This window comes from Callithrix jacchus, chromosome 1, assembly GCF_049354715.1.
Source record: "Callithrix jacchus isolate 240 chromosome 1, calJac240_pri, whole genome shotgun sequence".
Lineage (NCBI taxonomy): Eukaryota > Metazoa > Chordata > Mammalia > Primates > Cebidae > Callithrix > Callithrix jacchus.
In genome coordinates this window covers 195894725-195912510 of record NC_133502.1, presented here as the reverse complement: position 1 = coordinate 195912510, position 17786 = coordinate 195894725, and the positions used below count along the sequence as shown (strand labels likewise).

The 17786-nt window shown below is 51.3% G+C and overlaps 1 protein-coding gene across 5 annotated transcripts in view; it reads right to left on the bottom strand.

Moving 5' to 3' along the window:
- KIAA1671 (KIAA1671 ortholog) overlaps positions 1-17492 on the bottom strand; it is a 248528-nt gene extending 231036 nt beyond the window's left edge. For all 5 annotated transcript variants that reach the window (XM_054239674.2, XM_078336626.1, XM_054239684.2 and 2 more), the window contains exon 1: positions 17397-17492. The gene's annotated coding sequence lies outside the window, so the exon portion shown is untranslated. The remainder of the gene's footprint in view (positions 1-17396) is intronic.
- Positions 17493-17786: the final 294 nt, after the last annotated feature.

Here is a 17786-nt window from a genome sequence, read left to right as displayed (position 1 = left end):
ATCGCTGGAACCCCGGAGGCAGAGGTTGCAGTGAGCCAAGATTGCACCATTGCACTCCAGCCTGGGCAACAAGAGCAAAACTCCATCTCTAAACAAATAAATAACAGCGGCTACAGTTGATTTAGATGATTCAGTGAGATAGTGCATAGCAAGTGGTTAGCACAGGGTCTGGCTCAGTCTGTATTGTCGGTGATGTATAAAAGTTGTCCAAACCACAACCCGCAGACTACAGGACAGTTTTAAATCGAGCACAACACAAATTCATAAACTTTCTTAAAACATTATGAGATTTTTTTTAGCTCATCAACTATTGTTAGTGTTAGTGTATTTTATGTGTGACCTGAGACAACTTTTCTTCTTCTAGTGTAGCCCAGGGAAGCCAAAAGATTGGATCGCTGTACCAGATGACGAGGAGGAGGAGGAGGAAGAGGTATCTGCCTGGGTGTGCTGGGAGCCTCTACATGATAAGGGCACATCTACCCTATTAGGCAAGCCCTACCATTAGCCTCCTTTTTTTTTTTAAGATGGGGTTTCACCATATTGGTCAGGCTGGTCTCAAACTCCTGACCTCAGGTGACCCGCCTGCCTCAGCCTCCCAAAGTGCTAGGATTACAGGTGTGAGCCACCACGCACAGCTCCATTAGCCTCATTTTATAGAGAAGGAAACCAAGGATGGACCAGGTTGTACAATTGATTGGTTCAAGGTCACAGAGCTAGTACAGGGCACCTTCTCTTCCCTACGGATGTCTCCAACCCTAAACTCCCCTCTGAAAACCAGGCTCTATGACCTGCCCTGCCCTATGGCTCCCCCAGCCCTTCCCTCCCTCTGGCCTTCTGGGATCCCATAGTGTCCAGGTGACATAACAGCTTCAGAGCTTCTTGGAGGTAGCTGGCTGACCTTCTCCTTCTCCCCTGGAGCCTGTCCTCCAGAAGCCACTGCTCAGTCGGCGGGGGAGGTGGAAGGGTTCTTGGTGAGCTCATTTTACAGGGGCCACCTCCCAGCCTGCTGGGACCGTCTGGTGGCTTTAATTTGGACAATGCCCAGGCCTCGGCAGGGACAGGAAGCATCCTGGAGTGATAAAGATCAGGACTGGCTTGAGAGTTTGCCCAGAGTGCTTTGTGTGAGTCAAACTCCCTGGCGCAAGCCCCGTTCTGAGCAGCTCCCACTTCAGGAGCTAAAGAAAGCACCTCTGCGCCATGTCTGGGAGCGGGGGTCTTCTCTGAAGCCTGTGGTCTAAATTCCCTCGTTATCAATTATAGCATCCATAGAAGGAGCCCCTCTCTAAACAGCGCACGGACTGTAACTCATTTAATCCTCACAGGGTCTCGGTTTTACAAAACAGAAACTGAAGTTGGAATTGGGTGGTAACCTGCCTAAGGTCACACAGCCGAGCGGTTAGAGAGCCAGGGTTTAATATAAGCCACCTCGGTTTAAAGCCCGCGTTCTACATGTGCCCCAAGACACAGAGCTGAAATCTCAATCAATATGTATGTATGCAGGGTGGGATGAACAAATCTAAAGTCACAGCCCAGAATATTAGCACCAGTTATCTTTAGAATGTGGGATTATGAGTTTTATCTCCTTTTTGTTTATCTTACAGTCAGCCCTCAGTATCTGTGGGTTTCACATCCATGGAGTCAACCAAGCTTGGATGAAAAATATTGTTTTTAAAAAATGGAGCCGGGCACAGTGGCTCACGCCTGTAATCCCAGCACTTTGGGAGGCCGAGGCGGGTGGATCACTAGGTCAAGAGGTCAAGACCATCCTGGTCAACATGGTGAAACCCCGTCTCTACTAAAAATACAAAAAATTAGCTGGGCATGGTGGCGCGTGCCTGTAATCCCAGCTACTCAGGAGGCTGAGGCAGGAGAATTGCCTGAACCCAGGAGGCGGAGGTTGCGGTGAGCCGAGATCGCGCCGTTGCACTCCAGCCTGGGTAACAAGAGCGAAACTCCGTCTCAAAAATAAATAAATAAATAATGGATGGCTGTGTCTGTAACGAACATGCAGGTTTTTTTGGTCTTTATTCCCTAAACAATATAGTAGAACATCTCTTTACCTAGCACTTAACATTGGATTAGGTATCATAAGTAATCCAGAGATGATTTAAGTATTCAGGAAGATATGCGTAGGTTATATGCAAATACTACCCCATTTTATATAAAGGACTTGAGCATGCTCAGATTTGGGTATCCAAGGGAGGTCCTGGAACCAATCCCCTAAGTATACTAAAGGACAACTACATTTTGAAATGTTTGACAACAAAAATCAGGCCAGACACCGTGGCTCACACCCATAGTGCTGGCACTTTGGGAGGCTAAGGTGGGCAGATCACTTGAGTCCAGGAGTTCGAGACCAGCCTGGGTAAGAAAGGGAGATTCCGTCTCTGCAAAAAAATTTGAAAAATTAGCTGGCATAGCGGCACACGCCTGTAGTCCCAGCTGCTCGGGAGGCTGAGGTGGGAGAAGTGTCTGTGCCTGAGAGATGGAGGCTGCAGTGAGCCATGATCGCACCACTGCACTCCTGCCTGGGTGACAGAGCGAGACCCTGACTTAACAAACCAGTAAAAGTGTATTGTTGCATAATAAGGATAAAAAGAGCATACAAGTCATCAGTTTGGAAAACGGAAACAAGTAAGTAGAAGGGTCCCCCAAAAGGTAAGATTATATAATCAGTAACAGTCTGGGAATGCCTCTGTTCTCTAGAGAGCTCCATGAACACAGTGGGGGCTTTACTTAACATCACACCCCCCAAACAGGATCGCATGGACACTCCATTTGTCCCAGTGTTCACCGTGTAACCCTGCTAAGAGCTCCCAGCGCGGCCGAAAGACAGATATCACACCCCCATTCCATGGGTGTGGATGCTGGGGCGGACATGGGAAAGTGTTCCCGTGACAGGGGAGAAAACAGAGCCAGGACGTGACCCAGGACTGCCTGGCTCCGAACCCAGGCGCCATCTTCCACCACAGGTTACAGCTGCACTCACAGGAGAGCTGGCGTCTCAGGGGTGACTCGGGCCTCAGGGACGGGAACTGGATGGCACCCAGAGAGCCTCCATGCATACCCAAAAGACTCCAGCCAAAGCCAGGGAAGACGGCTCACACCTGCTCTGCTGGGTCAGCCAGCATTCTGGGCATTCCAAAAACTCCTCCATGCCTTTTGCTTCCTCTCCCCTGCCCCACCGTCCCGCTTCCCTACCTTTTAATGAATTAAACGACAGGGAGGCAGAGGGGCTGTGATTAAGACATCTGCTTGAAAGCAGGACTTGGAAGCATTACCACTGCCTTTCTCGAGTTAAATCTGACAGTAACCAGGCACATCTTGCCTCTCCAAGAAAGTGGTCTGCTGGCTGCCAAATCATCCTGTCTCATCCAAGTCTTAAGTGCATCAAGGGAAATGGTTTTGCTTCAACGCTGGGGATAACGGGGCCGAGGCTGGGATCAGAGTCCTAGGCCTGCTTTTCTCTGCCTCCTTTTCTCTGTCCTTTTTGAGGCAGAGGCCAGGCCCCAGGCAGCTCTGAGGCCCAGGGCCCAGCACAGGCCCTGGTAAACAGTAGGTGCTCAACAAATAACAAAGATGAAAATAATAAACTCTCCAAAGAGAAGAAAGGACACATGGCACTGAACTTCTGAGGGGAGAGAAGGTATTTCTGATGGAGTCAGAGCTTTGCAGGAGGAGGAAGACCTGAGTTCAAACTCAGGCTCTGCCGCCTCTTACCCCAAGCTCACAATGCTGAGGGCTTTACCTTCCTGAGCCTCCGTTCCCTCAACTGTGAAGGGGGTTGGTAATACCAACTGCCCGAATCAATCTGGGGATTTGACAAGAAAGCACCCAGCACAGTACCTCCCTAACAAGGGACTTGGCACGCAGTAGGCTCTGTCAGCAAACTGTGGTTTTCCTAGGCCCTCTCTTTTAAAAGGCTGGTTTTAACTCTTTCCAGAATATATGACAGAAATAAGAGGCTCTAGAATCTACCTATGCATTTCCTTGTCCTCCTGTAAAAAAAAAAAGGCCCAGAGAGGAGAAGGGATATACCCCATAACACAGAGCAGAGAAGCTAGACTAAAACTCAGGTCTGACGTCAGGCCTAGAACCCATTCATTCATTCATTCATTCATTTGCGACAGGGTCTTGCTCTGTCACCCAGGCTGGAGTGCAGTGGCACAATCACAGCACACTGCAACCTCAACCTCCCTGGATCAAGCTATCCTCATGCCTCAGCCTCCAGGGCAGTTGAGACTACAGGTGTGCACCACTGCGCCTAATTTTTTTTTTTTTTTTTTTTTTTGAGATGGAGTCTCACTCTGTCACCCAGGCTGGAGTGCAATGGCTCGATCTTGGCTCACTGCAACCTCCACCTCCCAGGTTCAAGCGATTCTCTTGCATCAGCCTCCTGAATAGCTGGGATTACAGGTGCGTGCCACTGAGCCCAGCTAATTTTTGTATTTTTAGTAAAGACGGGGTTTCAACATCTTAGCCAGCCTGGTCTCGAACTCCTGACCTCGTGATACACCCGCCTTGGCCTCCCAAAGTGCTGGGATTACAGGCATGAGGCACCACGCCTGGCCTAAATTTTTTTTAAATTAAAAAAATTTAACAGGGTCTCACTCTGTTGCTCAGGCTGGTCTCAAATGTCTGGACTCAAGCAATCCTCCCACCTTGGCCTCCCAAAGCACTAAGATTCCAGGGATGAGCCACCATGCCTGGCCTGGGGCTCATTTTAATACATTCTATATTCTCTCTCATGGCCTAGAATCACTTCATATAAGTACAGTCCAAGATACGCAGGTCAGCAATCATTCTAGAAACACACACAAGAGCTTTCCCAGTGCTGGGCCCCAAAATGAAACGGCAAGACAAACTCGGACAGCTTCTCAGGCCAAAGGGCGCTGGGAGTTCCCTAACCAAGACACTCCCCAACCCTGCCCAGGGCACTTGGCGAGGCTGAACGGGTAGTGCCTGCCAAGACCCAGGCTTCGAGTCCAGGCAGGCCGGGCGGTGTTAGTGCACCGTGACCTCAGGGCACCCAGTGCACCCGCTGGGCTCCCCTTATGCAGGGAGGCCCTGTACTCCAAAGTTTCCTTCCCTCGACAGTGCTCACTATGCCGTGGGTAAACAGGACTCCCAAAAAAAGCTTTCCTCACTCAGCAAGTGAAACAAAAGGAAAAGAAATATCAACACGAAGTCAGCTGGGAACCTTGGCCCTGGCCTGGGGCCTGTGAAAATACAGCTGTTTCTCCAACAGGCAGAGGTATCGCACTGGAATGAGATGCTCATGTCTTCATAACAAAGCTCTAGTCCTCCCTGCCTGCCACTGGCTGGAAAAGCAAGGCGTTTCACGTCTTGGGGTCTCAGTTTCCTCATCTGTAAAATGGGAATAACACTAGCATCTTTCTTCATAGGTTGTTATGAGGATCCTATAAAATAACACGCAAAATTTTATTTCGTGGCCTAGGAGAAACTGGCCTAGGAGAAGCAGTGAGCCAATGTTTCGTTTTCACTTTTGATTACTGCTATTGTTGCTATTTCTGCTACCACAACAAACAAGGAGAGTTTACATTATAATTTATAAAACAATTCTTTTGGACAACTTACACACGTTTTTTAAAATCTTAAGCTCTTCTTTTTATGGGGGAAGTCTCCCTTTTGGTTTTTCTTTTTTTTTTTTTTTGAGATGGAGTTTCACTCTTGTCACCCAGGCTGGAGTGCAAAGGTGTGATCTCAGCCTCCCAGGTTCAAGCGATTCTCCTGTCTCAGCCTCCTGAGTAGTGGGGGTAACAAATGTGCACCACCACGCCTGGCTAATTTTTGTATTTTTAGTAGAGATGGAGTTTCATCACATTGGCCAGGCTGGTCTCGAACTCCCGACCTCTAGTGATCCACCTGCCTTGGCCTCCCAAAGTGCTGGGATTACACGTGTGTGACACCATGCCCAGACATATTTTTGTTTTATTACAAATAACATTATTATTCTCAAAAGCGGAGTCTGCATTAAGATGAGAGGCAGCCTTGGTTATCTTCTGCAAACTTCTAAAGGCAAAGAGGCCAGGCAGAAGCCACCACACAGGTCAAGGGTTGACATTTCTCACCACCAATGACACAGTGCCCTTCTGACCAATGCACAGACAGGAAACGCTAAGAGACGTGGAGCTAGCTGCCCAGGGTCACACAGGGAGCCCAAGCCTTAGCCACCCCAGATGCTACCTCCCCACCCATCTTACTTTGGAAACCTACCCCTGACACCCAGGAGATTCTCATTCTCCCCAGACTTGGCATGAGCCCATTGATATACATGATACTTTTTTTTTTTTTCAGATGGAGTTTCGCTCTTGCTGCCCAGGCTGGAGTGCAGGGGCGTGATCCTCGCTCACTGCAACCTCCACCTTCCGGTTTCAAGAGATTCTCCTGCCTCAGCCTCCCACGTAGCTGGGAGTACAGGCACCTACCACCACGCCCAGCTAATTTTTGCATTTTTAGTAAAGACAGAGTTTCACAATGATGGACAGGCTGGTCTCGAACTCCTAACCTCATGATCTGCCCGCCTTGGCCTCCCAAAGTACTGGGATTACAGGCATGAGCCACCACGCCCAGCCACATGATACATTTTTATGGAGTGAACAACTGAAGGAGATAGTGAGTGACCTCTAACCCTGCACCTAGCTCGGGTGGCCTCCTCAGATACTCATAAGCTTACTGATACCCGGAAGCTTACTGAGTGCTTTCACAGTGGTGCCATGTGAGTATTTCTCAGATCAGAGCTCCCCGTGACTCTTCCCTGGCTCACTCAGGGCTGCTTCAGGACTCAAGAGGGCTCAGGAGGCCTGCTCTGGGGTGACCCATGTCAGCCACAACAGAAGAGGGAAAGCACACCGGCTCAGAAGCAGGGGCCGAAAAGCATCCCCTGTTCATCACTCCTTTCCCCAAGGCCCTGGTGGCTCCCAGGAAGGGAAACAACCTCTCTGGTCCTCCACAGACTAATAATAATACTAGTAATCATAAAACTATCAGCTAAGGCTCATGTAAATTCATTAGCAGGTACTATGTGTTAACACATTATAGCTCGTCAACGTCATGAGGCAGGCTCTATCTTTAAAGCCTATCGACCTCATGAGGCAGGCTCTATCATTACTCCCAGTTTACAGAGGAGGAAACTGAGGCCCAGAGAGGTTAATTGCCTTGCACGAGGCCACACAGTTGGTAAGTGATGGAGCTGGAATCAGAATCCAAGCAATCTGGCTCCATGGTCCCTGCAGTATTCCCAAGGGAACGGGCTGCAGAATTCCTCATTCTGCCCCTAGCAGGACTCCTTAGTTCCATGCCAATCCTCACAGCCACCACTTGGTTATCACCTACCTGATGCCAAGCATTTCATTAATGGGTACAAGCAAGCATGCTGTGTCCCTTTTATATATAGACAGGCAAACTGAGGCTGAGGGACGTGATGAGCTGATCAAAGGTCACGTGGCTCATAACGGGGAGAGCTGGGATTCAAACCCAGGCCTATCCCTCCCACAGTCTCATCTTGGCGTCGCTACGTTCTCTCACTCTACTGGCTACAGGTATCATGGCTCAGAGAATTATAAACCAGCTCCAGCACAAAAATCATCATCGCGACAATCGTCTCTCACTTCCCACCTCACATCACAGGTATAAAGCACCTCGTTATGTAGGAATGTCTTTGAGCTTCCCAGCAGCTCGCCAAAGAAGACAAATTATTCCCATTTTCCAGATGAGGAAACTGAGACTCAGTTAGTGAACTGCCTGGCCCAGATGATAATCTCAAACCAGGTCTCCTTACCCAGAGCCTCTGCTCTGAGACCACTTGTCCCACACGGATCACAAGCCATGATTCTTACCCGTGCCCTCCAGAAAGACCCTCTACTCCTGCAAGGACTCATCCTACCCCATCAGAAACATGATTGTGGCAGGTTCTACTATTGTTAAGCAAATATTTATTCGGCCTCCATGAGAGGAGTAGACTTGAACTCATTGATGTCAGCTTTGCCATGTGACCTGCTTCAGCCAACAGCATAAGAGCAGAAGTCATAGCTTCTCAGTTCAGAAAGAAGGCTTCTGTTGAAGAACACGCCCTGGCTGGCTGCTGCCTTTCAGCCTGGGAATCTGGATGAAGATTCATGAGGCAGGCCTAAACCCAGTCCAAAGCCTGGGGTCCTAGCTAAGCTCATCCAAGCTACCTGCCGACTCATGAACAGGAAACACATGTCTGCTGTTAAAGACCACTGTGATGTAGATGTTTGTTACACAGTATGATCACAGAAAAGCTTGACTAATACAGGGACCACGTATTTCCAGAAAGACTCATGTGTACATGGGCAAATATCTTCCAAGATACAGTCCCCGCAGTGTGTATTAAAACCCAAGGGCCAGGCTGGGTGTGGTGCCTCACATCTGTAATCTCAGCACTTTGGGAGGCTGAGGTGGGAGGATCACTTGAGGAGTTTGAAACCAGCCTGGGTAACGTGGCGAAATCCCATTTCTACAAAAACTTAGCCAGGCATGGTGGTGCATGCCTGTAATCCCAGCTACTTGGGAGGCTAAGGTGGGAGGACCACCTGAGCCTTGAAGGTCGAGGCTGCAGTGAATTGAGATCGCACCACCGCACTCCAGCCTGGATGATGGAGCAAGACCCTGTATCCAAACAAAAAGAACCCCAAGGGATAAAAAATATTGTGCCACTTATAAGAACTCTCACCTTCCCTCGGGCCAGTGGCCTGACTACAGTGATGCGATCTCGGCTCACTGCAACCTCCACCTGCCGGGTTCAAGTGATTCTCCTGCCTCAGCCTCCCAAGTAGCTGGAATTACAGCTACCACGCCCAGCTCATTTTTGTATTTTTAGTAGAGAGGGGGTTTTACCATGTTGGCCAGGCTGGTCTCAAACTCCTGACCTCAAGTGATCCCCCCAGCCTCCCAAAGTGCTGGGATTACAGGCGTGAGTCACTGCGCCCGGCCTTATTCAGCTTTCAAAAAGAATGAGGTACATCAACACAATCTGAAATGGGAAAGTCCCCAAATCTTTTTTTTTTTAATTGTTTTACTTTTTTGAGACAGAGTTTTACTCTTATTGCCCAGGATGGAGAGCAATGGTGCCATCTCAGCTCACTGCAACCTCCACCTCCCGGGTTCAAGCGATTCTCCTGCCTCAGCCTCCTGAGTAGCTGGGATTGCAGGCATGCACCACCACACCCAGCTAAATTTCGTACTTTTAATAGAAACAGGGTTTCTCCACATTGGCCAGGCTGGTCTTGGTCTCCCCACCTCAGGTGATCCACCTGCCGTAGCCTCCCAAAATACTGGGATTACAGGTGTGAGCCACCACACCTGGCCCCAAGTCTATTATTAATTCCCGTGTGAAATTCTTTATTATTGTTGTTACTATTGTTGTTAAAAGAGTCTGTTTACACATGTGGATTCGTTGGTGCATTTCACAGCTATGTCCTGAGCACGAACTCTGCATTTGGCAGTACCAGTTAGGAATAATACAAACAGCAATGAAGGTAAGTAGGGTTTCTGCCTCCTAGGAGCTGAACATGGGGGAAAGTCATTAAAAATCCTAACTCCACAATAACCGCTACTAGTAATAATAACAGCATCAACACATACTGAGCACGTACCATCTGCCCCCCCACTCTCTGACAAGGAAATGGGCTCAGAGAAGTTAAGTCACCTGCCCAAGGTCACACAGCCCTTAAGTGGCAGAGCTAGGATTCAACTCCTTCCATCTGGCTCCAAATTGAAGGTAAGAATAACCTTGATCATTTGCAGAGTATAATAGGAATGTGGAAGGAAGTAAACAGAACACGTGTGTGTGCAAAGTTTCTAGATTATCAGGAGAGACTGCTGGCTCTTTCAGAAGCAGGATTGGAAGTCCGGGTTAGGAGACTCACTTTTTATTTTCTGGAATATTCTTTTGCCATCTGGGAAGGGCTCAGTGTATTGCACATTGTTTTCTTAATACAAAATAATTTTAATGTGTTTATCATTTCTGACTCAGTCGTGTAAACATCCAAAGACCATGCTTTGGAAATGTATTTCATCTTCTTAATAGAGACAAGGCTACAGAACATTTCAAAGGTCGCTTAATTGGGCAATTAACGAATGGAGCTGTGATCGCGTCTACCCAGAACTCAACTCCGTGATGATTTGCTTGCTTGTCTCACCTTGCCTTGCCCCCTTCCTCCTTCTCGTGCCGTTGACCAGAGGATTCCTAATGGCAGGTGATCTCTGAATTCTTCACAAGTTGAGTGCCTTGCCCACATAAGATGCTCGATAAAATATTCATTGCATCGAAGGATAATGTGTGGTGTGGGTGTGGGTGTGTGTGTGCGCGCGCGCTCACGCCTCAATTCAGTTTGTTAGCTTCCTTTTGCTCTTTTTTTTTTTTTTTTTTTTTTTTGAGACAGTCTCACTCTGTCACCCAGGCTGGAGTGCTGGAGTGCGATACACAATCTCAGCTTACAGCAACCTCCGCCTCCCAGGTTCAAGTGACTCTCCTGCCTGAGCCTCCCAAGTAGTTGGGATAAAAGGCATGCGCTACCACGCCCAGCTAATTTTTTTGTATTTTTAATAGAGACAGGGTTTATCCATGTTGGTCAGGTTGGTCTCAAACTCCTGACCTCAGGTAATCTGCCCGCCTCAGCCTCCCAAAGTGCTGGGATTACAGGTGTGAGCCACCACACCCAGCCACTACTTTTTTTTTTTTTTTTTTTTGAGATAGAGTCGTCCTCTGTCACCAGACTGAGTGCAGTGGCCTCAGCATCCCTACAGACATGTGCCTGCTCAGTCTCCCTACAGGCATGTGCCACCATGCCAGGCTTTTTGTATTTTTAGTAGAGATGGGGTTTCACATTAGCCAGGATGGTCTCGATCTCCTGACCTCATGATCTGTCTGCCTCAGCCTCCCAAAGTGCTGGGATTACAGGCATGAGCAACCACACTCGGCCTTATTTTTACTTTTTTTTTTTTAAGACTGAGTTTTTGCTCTTGTTGCCCAGGCTGGAGTGGAATGGCACGATCTCGGCTGACCACAACCACTGCCTCCTGGGTTCAAGTGATTCTCCTGCCTCGGCCTCCTGAGTAGCTGGGATTACAGGCATTCACCACCACGATTGGCTAATTTTGTATTTTTAGTGAAGACAGGGTTTCTCCATGTTGGTCAGGCTCATCTCAAACTCCCAACCTCGGGTGATCCGCCCACGTCGGCCTCCCAAAGTGCTGGGATTACTGGCGTTAGCCACTGCGCCCAGCCTATTTTTACTTTTTGAGACAGAGTCTCGCTCTGTTGCCCAGGCTGGAGTGCAATGGCACAATCTAGCTCACTGCAACCTTTGCCTCCCAGGTTCAAGCAATTCTCCTGCCTCAGCCTCCCGAGTAGCTGGGATTACAGGCACCTGCCACTATGCCTGGCTGATTTTTGTATTTTTAGTAAAGACAGAGTTTCACCATGTTGGCCAGGCTGGTCTTGAACTCCTGACCACAGGTGATTCGCCCACCTAGGCCTCCCAAAGTGCTAAGATTACAGGCATGAGCCACCATACCTGGCCTTAAATTTTTTTTTTTTTTTTTGAGAGTTTCATTCTTGTTACCCAGGCTGGATTGCAATGGTGCGATCTTGGCTCACCGCAACCTCCGCCTCCTGGGTTCAGGCAATTCTCCTGCCTCAGCCTCCTGAGTAGCTGGGATTACAGGCACGCGCCACCATGCCCGGCTAATTTTTTTTTTTTTGTATTTTTAGTAGAGACGGGGTTTCACCATGTTGACCAGGATGGTCTCGATCTCTTGACCTTGTGATGCACCTGCCTCGGCCTCCCAAAGTGCTGGGATTACAGGTGTGAGCCACCAGGCCCGGCCATTTGTTTTTTTTAGAGACAGAGTCTTTCTATATTGCCCAGGCTGGTCCCAAACTCCTGGGCTCAAGCAATCCTCCCATCTCAGCCTCCCAAAGCGCTGGGATTACAGATGGTAGCCACTGAGCTTGGCCTTGGCTTCTTTTTAAACGGCAGCAGTTTGAGTAGAAAGACCAGGCAGAAGCGCCCCTCCTCGTGCTGGGGGCCACAGAAGTGGGAAGGGCATGGCTTTGAGGCAGGAAGCTTTGGGTTCAAATCGCAGCTCTTCCACTTTCCAGCTGCGTGACCTCATAGCAAATATGTAACCTCTTAAAGCCTCAGTTTCAGGAACTATAAAGTCAAGGGTCTCAAAAACAGGCACCACCTGGGTTTGTTGAAAAGAATAAAAAAGGAACAAAAGAGCTTAGATTCTGGCGTAACAGTGGCTGCTCTGACGCCCTGTGTGATTTACCTACATTCTCCCCAGTGCTCCTATTTTACAGAGGAAGACCCTGGGGTCCCAGGAGGATGTGGCTTGTCTAGGCTCACACTTCTATCATCTGGAGGGGTGAGTGGGAGGAGTATGAACTCCTGGACACGGAGCTCCTGCCCTCCTCTGTGCCCTAAACCTGCCAAAACCTTCAGGTTTAGATATTCAGGAAGCATCCGGGGTATAAAGAGAATTTTTGCTGCCCATGGTCTAGCTTTTATTCATTCAGCACACCCTGAATTCTGGGTATATGAAGTAGCATGTGGTTCTTTTGCCTCTGCCTGGAAGGCCCCCTGCCCTCCCTCCTACTCATCCTCTAAGACTCAGCTCAAGTATCACCGGTGCTCAGTCCCCCTCTCCCCTCAACACACATGCACACAGCAGGTTGAGCAAAGCACCACTCGCCTGGAACTTACCCCGATGACAGGCTATCCTGATAATAATCACACCCGCCCCTTACAGAGCCTAGCACTGGCTATGTGCTGCTTCGTCAAACTCACGTAATAACCCTTTGAGAATGGGGGCATCCTATCATGAGCCCTCTTTACAGATAAGGAAGTTGAGCCTCAAAACCACAACCATGCCCCAGGCCACAGCCAGGAGGGGGCAAGGCCAGGGTTTGCCCCCAGGCATCCCTGGCTGGCTCCCTCCCTTCTATCCGTCTCCTCCTGGAAGCCTCCTTCGGTTTACCCCTACCGCACCCAACTCAAACCCACCCGCCCCGGTTGCTTCTCCACTGCTTAACCTGACTCCAAATAGCCACTAGTTACAAGTTGGAAGTGAGTTCAAATTCCTGCTTTGCCACTGCTGCCTGGCAAAGACCTCACTACGCCACAGAGCCCTGCATCCGTGAAGTGGGGATAATGTGCCCCACATCTCCCCACGGGAGGTCCTTGAGGACTGGGATGTTTCATGTCCACCCCTGGGCAGGCAGGCATAGGGTTCTAAAGCAGGTGGGCTAAACTGAAGTAAGTACTGATACCACCTCCTCTGAGGAGTTTCCTTCCCCCAGGTAGACTGTTACGCCCACCTTGAGGAAGGGATATTCAAAGCAAGTGGCTCTCTAAATATTACACTGATCAATGCCAAGGTTGTCAGTGAGCACCTTTGACGCCACTGCCCATCTCTAAGACCAGTCCACCACGGTCTGAGCACCTTTGACGTCACTGCCCATCTCTGAGTCCAGTCCACCACGGTCTGAGCACCTTTGACGCCACTGCCCGTCTCTGAGTCCAGTCCACCACGGTCTGAGCACCTTTGACGCCACTGCCCGTCTCTGAGTCCAGTCCACCACGGTCTGAGCACCTTTGACGCCACTGCCCGTCTCTGAGTCCAGTCCACCACGGTCTGAGCACCTTTGACGTCACTGCCCGTCTCTGAGTCCAGTCCACCACGGTCTGAGCACCTTTGACGCCACTGCCCGTCTCTGAGTCCAGTCCACCACGGTCTGAGCACCTTTGACGCCACTGCCCGTCTCTGAGTCCAGTCCACCACGGTCTGAGCACCTTTGACGCCACTGCCCGTCTCTGAGTCCAGTCCACCACGGTCTGGGCACCTTTGACGCCACTGCCCGTCTCTGAGTCCAGTCCACCACGGTCTGGGCACCTTTGACGCCACTGCCCATCTTTAAGTCCAGTCCACCACAGTCTGGATTTTTCTAGCAACCTCCTTACTGGCCCCCAGCCTGCCCACACCAGCCAGGGCAAGCTTCCCAAATCACACATCTGACTGTACCCCTCACCTGCAGAGACCTTCCACTGGGATCCACAGCACCCCACGCCCCAGGAATAAAGTCCAAACCACTAAGCATGGCTGGCCTGCCCCAGTCAACATCCTAGGCACTCCCCTACCGCCAGGCCTCTGCACAAGCTGTTCCATTTCCACGGACAGTAACAGCAAGCTGTTCCCATTGGCTGACCAGAAAACTGAACTCTGACCCCTTATCCCTCCTTACAGCCAAGGCATCGGCCCTTCTTAGTATGATCATGGTTCTCCCCTTCCAGACAAGTGCCTGTGTTCACAAAGGCACATAAAGTTAAGGACATAAAGTATTCCCTTAAGGGTGTGGCTATTAGCCTCATCTTTGACACAGTTGTCTTGAAATATTTGTTGAAGGAACAAATGATAAATGAATGAATGAATGAATGCACCTATAAAATATCCCTGTAAGGCTCTTTTTCTGAGTTGGTCAGAGATGTAACCTGGTGAGGAGAAATGCTCAGACCCAGACAACTGGCTCCTTCATTCTCCTGCCACGGTCAGCCTTGAATAAAAAACAGCCCTGGCTGGGTGTGGTGGCTCACGCCTAGAATCCCAGCATTTTGGGAGGCTGAAGTGGGCAGATCACCTGAGGTCAAGAGTTTGAGACCAGCCTGGCCAACATGGTGAAACGCCATCTCTACTAAAAATACAAAAATTGGCTGAGTGGCCGGGAGCGGTTGCTCAAGCTTGTAATTCCAGCACTTTGGGAGGCCGAGGTAGGTGGATCACGAGATCAAGAGATCGAGACCATCCTGGTCAACATGGTGAAACCCTGTCTCTACTAAAAAAATGCAAAAAATTATCTGGGCACGGTGGTGTGTGCCTATAATCCCAGCTTCTCAGGAGGCTGAGGCAGGAGAATTGCCTGAACCCAGGAGGCGGAGGTTGCGTTGAGCCGAGACCACGCCAATGCACTCCAGACTGGGTAACAAGAGCAAAACTCCATCTCAAAAAAAAAAAAATTGGCTGGATGCAGTGGCTCACGCCTGTAATCCCAACACTCTGGGAGGGGAGGATCACGAGGTCAGGAGATTGAGACCATCCTGGCCAACATGGTGAAACCCCATCTCTACTAAAATACAAAAAATTAGCCAGGTATGGCAACGCATGCCTGTAGTCCCAGCTACTCAGGAGGCTGAGGCAGGGGAATTGCCTGAACCCAGGAGGCGCAGGGTTGCAGTGAGCGGAGATCACAGCCAGCCAAGATTGCGTCACTGCACTCCAGCCTGGACTACAGAGTGAGACTCCATCTCAAAAAAAAAAAAAAAAAAAATAGCCCCTGGGACCTCCATGGGGGTAGGGGCAGCTTCCAGCCTCTGAAGCTAGGGTGAGAAATGTAACCCCAACATCAAGAATCAGTACTAGACTAGCGTGCAAGCTAACTGCTCCATAGATGGAAAATAACTCCAAGAGGACAGATCCCAAGTTGCCCTAGGCCACGCCATTTCTACAGCACTCCAAACATGGTAGGTGCTCAATACACGCTGGCTGATGGAGCCAACCTGTTCACGTGCCCAGCTGAATTATATGCCCAGACGCCGCACTGAAACTCTGCACTTCTCTTGGGTAATTGCACCCTTTCAAAAGCAGGCAAATCCTTTAAAAAGGTTCCCCCTTCCCCCACCAGAACCACCAAGATCTGGGCTTGTGTCTGTACAAATTCCTCAGGAACTGTCCCTGGCTGCTACAGGAAGGAAGGAGGCGCCAGCGTCTGGGGTGCACACGTGTTTGTCCAGGAGCCTTGATGGATTTGCAGAGGGAAAGCTAGGCCAAGGGAGAAGCCTTGTCCAAATGTCCTGGTTACTCATTAGCCAAACTTCAGAGTTTCCCTCTGCCAGGGGGGACCAGAGGGGCAATTAACTCATTTAGAAAAAAGGCTAAGCTAAATATCTCTCTAATCCTGCAGTTTCAAAAGACAGCAAGTAGGGTTTCTGGAATCTTTAGATATTGTAGGGCAAGCACAGGGAATGGGGCATGGGAAAGGAGGGGCCACAGACTGAGAGGCACTGATACTTCTAGAGCCCCTACCTGTTTCATACCCTTCATCCCGATCCATCCTGCCAGCCTCCTAGAAGAGGGAGGATTCAGACCCTGCTAGGCCAAGCCCACTTGGCCCAGAGAATTCCTATCTGGACTCAGATAGGTTAAGTGTTTTCCCCAAGGTCACAAAGAAGCTGCAAAGAAAGTGTTTTTCTTTGTGCAACAGGTACAGTCCTTTCCCTTCCAAAATATAATGGCTGCTCCTGGCTAAGCAAGTTCAGTCCTGGCAGGCAGGAAGCCCTGACCACCTAGGCATCGCGCGGCTCCGAGGTCAAAGCCTGCTCCAGGACTGGACAAACAGCAGGGTTTCACGGCGCAGCGCCCCCACTCCCAGTCGAGTGTGTGCCGAGAGGGCGTGAAAAGGTCAGGTTCGGCTGGGGTCAATGAGCCGCTTCCCATCCCGAGGGCCCCACCCGAGAGCCCGGGCGGGCCGCGCGGCCACCGGGGTGGGGACCATGCGGGCCTGCCTGGGAGCAGGGGACTGAGCCTTAATCCCATTAAGGCGCCTCTGCCCTGGGAAGACGAGCGGAAGGGGGCGCAGGCCAGGCCAGGAGGACGCGTCCAGAGCCTCCGCGCCCGAGGGGCCCCGCGCCGCCCTTCTCACGCCCCCGAAGCGTCCCCGCTGTCTTCCGGGCTCCCTTCGCCCGGGGCTCCGTCTCTCTCGCCGCCCTTGCTCCACACTGTCCACCTTCGGGGCCTCCCACCCGCACGGATGTCCAGACCCTAGCAGCTCCAGGCTAAGTAACCCAGATCTCCAGAGATTCCCTCAGCTCCCGGCCACCGGATCTCTCAGAATCCATTCCCAAGGCTCAGCCAGGCATGGGTGGAGACTGATTCTCTAGCTCCCAATCCCGAATCACCCAGGGCCGTCACCCCTGACTGGGGATCCACTGGGACCCCAGGCCTCCAGCGCCCGATCCCCTCCAGGGATCGACTCCCAAGTCGCCAATCAGGTGGCACGTGATCCATTGGTTGCCCTGTGCGGGATCTTCCCGCGGGATCCACTCCCAAGTCTCGGGAGACGGATTCCCCGGCTCCCAAATCGGGATCCTCCCTCCCCGCAGACCCGGAGTCTAGGGAAATCCTCCGGGTCCCCGCCTCTTCCCCGGCCAACTTTGCCAACTTTTCTCCCCGGGCCTCGGCCGGGCAGAAACTTGGCGGCCCTCGCTAGCCGCCGTCACTCCCAGCTACCTCGCGGGCCGGGGACTGGAGGCGACCAGCCGGTCCCCACTCCCCACAGCCGCTGCGCAACCTACCGTGGAGCCACCGCCAGCCCGCGCCGTGCCGCGCCGCCACCTGCCCGCAGCCCGCGGCACCTGCCCGCGGCGCCCGCAGCCCAGCGCAGCCTAGCCTGCTGGGGGCGGGGCCTCGGGCGGGGACGCGCCCCCGTCACCATGGGAACTGCAGGCGGCCGCGCCTGCGCGCAGGGGAGCGGAGTCGGCAAAACCCGAGTCGGCAGTAGCGCCTGGGCCTGGGATCTCTCCGGCGGTCAGAGGTCACGACTCTCCCGGACACCCCTCCCGAAAACGTTCCCGCCCCTCGAGCCCCGAACACGCTCCGTCCAACCGGGAGCATTGCTCCCGGTCCCCTCCCGCGTCTCCTGGATGTTCTCCAGTCATCGGCCAGGATCCCCCACCACGGGCACC